The sequence below is a fragment of the Camelus ferus genome, chromosome 1 (genome assembly GCF_009834535.1).
Source record: "Camelus ferus isolate YT-003-E chromosome 1, BCGSAC_Cfer_1.0, whole genome shotgun sequence".
NCBI classification, from domain to species: domain Eukaryota; kingdom Metazoa; phylum Chordata; class Mammalia; order Artiodactyla; family Camelidae; genus Camelus; species Camelus ferus.
Window position 1 is genome coordinate 109886399 of NC_045696.1, and position 2707 is coordinate 109889105.

The following is a 2707-nucleotide window of genomic DNA, read 5'->3' on the forward strand; positions in this document are numbered from 1 at the left end:
GTTTAGACGTAATTATTTGGAAGTTCCCCAGTGACGGACACTTAGATTGTTTCCAGTCTTGGCCTGTTACGAACAACGGCGCAATCCCTCATCTTCCATACAAGGGACCATCTCTAAGGGGTAGATTCCTGTATGGAACTGCTGAAAAATGTAGGCATTTGTAATTGTGATGAACGTTTCTAAATTGCCCTCCAAAGGATTTGTAACCCGCTCCAGCACTAGTAATAACCTTCCTCAAACAAGGAGTGAACCAACTTGATCCGACAGTCCCTGACTCTCTGTAAAAACCTGTCTGGCCACAGTTGTGAGCACAACGGAAGGTCTGTGGTTTGGACCTTCTCCCCAGGGCAAGCTGGACATAATCTGACTCCTCCGCACACACTCAGGGCAGCAGGTCACTGCTGCTCCTCTTTGCTGGGGAGAAGGGGAAGCGCAAGGGATCGCCCTCATTTATCTGCAGCCCAGTCTGGGGAAATAAGTGTCTCCAAGCCACTGATGTAGGAGAAAATAAATTGCTTTCTCTCCTACGTCACTGGCTTGCTGGATTTGGTATTTTTACCACCTAGGAATACTTATTTACAGACTTATGCAAAAAAGTCCAACCTAATTGACTGGCTGAGACACCCCGAGTCAAAAGGCTCACATCGCAGGAGCAGTTCTGCCAGTTCTTGCTGTTTGAAGGCTGTAAAGACTCAACACAAATGTCCCTTAAAGGCCTGGGAGCAGCTGAAGGAGAACAGACGCCGCGGGCCGCGCTCTGACTGGTTGGCCCGTGGCTGTGTGTCTCTGGGCCAGCGCTCAGCCTCCCTGAGTCCCTGTCCTTGCCCACAGATGACAGCGAGTGGGAAGTGATAATCATTTGAAACTGCCTCTGGGGGTCACTACGAGGCTTCCATATCAGGTCAATCATGTGGAAACTTTAGAACCTCAAAAGCAGGCAAATACTGGCTGTCTATATTTTCTGTGTGTAGCAAGGAATAGCAGCCAACAAATGAGTTTGCAAAAGCCACCAGGAGCTGAACACTACAACCATAACTAGTATGTGTTAAGCACTTACTTTGTGCCAAGCACTCTGTTAACTGCTTTAAGTCCACATGTCATTTAGCCTTTACAACCCCGTGAAGCAAATGTCACTGTTTTTTTTTCCCCTTTTGGGAAAATAAAGCCATTTATTTATTTTTTATTTATTTATTTTGATTGAAGTACAGTCAATTACAATGTGTCAGTCTCTGGTGTACAGCACAATGTCCCAGTCACGCATATGCATGCATATATTCGTTTTCATCTTTTTTCCATTAAAGTTTATTACAAGATACTGAACATAGTTTCCTGTGCTGTACGAAAGAAACTTTTTAAAAAATTGTATTTTTATATATAGTGGCTAGCATTTGTAAATCTCAGGTGTCATTGTTAATTCCATTTGACTTGAGGAAACAGGCACAGAGAGATGGAGCTATTTACTCAAGATCGTATGGCCTACAAGGGGCAGAGCTGGGACTCAAGGCCAGCAGCAGACCCCAGAGCTCGGCATTAACCAGCACTTAAGGCTGCCACTCCCACCTATGCGTCGACTTCAGACTCCCCACATTAGAGCTGTCTCCCCCGACGTGAAGCTGGATCACGCTAATACCCCCATTTTTGGTCAAGTCCTGTGATCAGTAGCCTTGTTCTTCTCCCTCTCTCTGGGGTTGGGGCCTGGCCGGATGGGTTGTGCGGGTGCTGGGAGGCAAGCGCGGTGGGTATCCTGGCAGACGGATGGAGTCAGAGTGGCCAGGGGGAGCCATGAGCTAGAGCTGGCTCCTAACACTCACAAGAGCCGAGTGCTGCGTTCTCAGAAATTTTGCGCCCTGGTTGTTACACGGCCATCATTCAAAATTGAATTATATCAACTTACAATCAAATAAGTTATATTAAAAATGGTAATTAATGGGGGGAGGATATAGCTCAGTGGTAGAGTGCTTGTTTTGTATGCACGAGGTCCTGGGTTCAGTCCCCAGTGCCTCCACTAAAAAAAAAAATAAATAAATCTATTACCCTTTCCCCACAAAAATAAAAAATTTTTAAATTAAAATGGTAATAAATAAACATATCACTGGCTAATTATTTTCCATTTTATCCTTACCTATGCTGTTGAGGTTTTTTACATCCATGGTACCCGTGTGGTGGAAATAACACATTATGCTGTGCCCTGCACATTTCTTCTCCATTCTGCTCATTTACATCAAGTTAGTAGTTTGAAATCAGCCAAAATTTACACCATTGAAATAGGCAAACACTACAAATCAGGGATTGAATGACTATTTTGTTGATTGTCTAGACTTAAGAAAGGGATGCAGAAAATGTTAATAATGCAGATAGAACTTAAAAGTGGGTGATTTCTGTGGCTATTGCATTGTGGATCGCACCAGAATTAGGGAATGTTCTTCCAGCATTTTAAAATTATTATCTGATTCACAAAGCAGTCACTCACATCACTGATGAGTGAACACATTAAGGTCAGCGAAAATTCACAGCAGAGCTTTCCTCATTCATCAGTGATGTGAGTGACTTTTTGCTTAGTCAGACATTAATAATCGAGCACTTTTCTGTAGTCTGATCTTGTGACATTACTGTTGATGACAGGATTGTAAAAATGGTTGGTGGATTTCCAAAGAAACAGCAAGTCACACTGAAGTTATAGGTGCAAGTGGAAAAACAAGGTATTTTT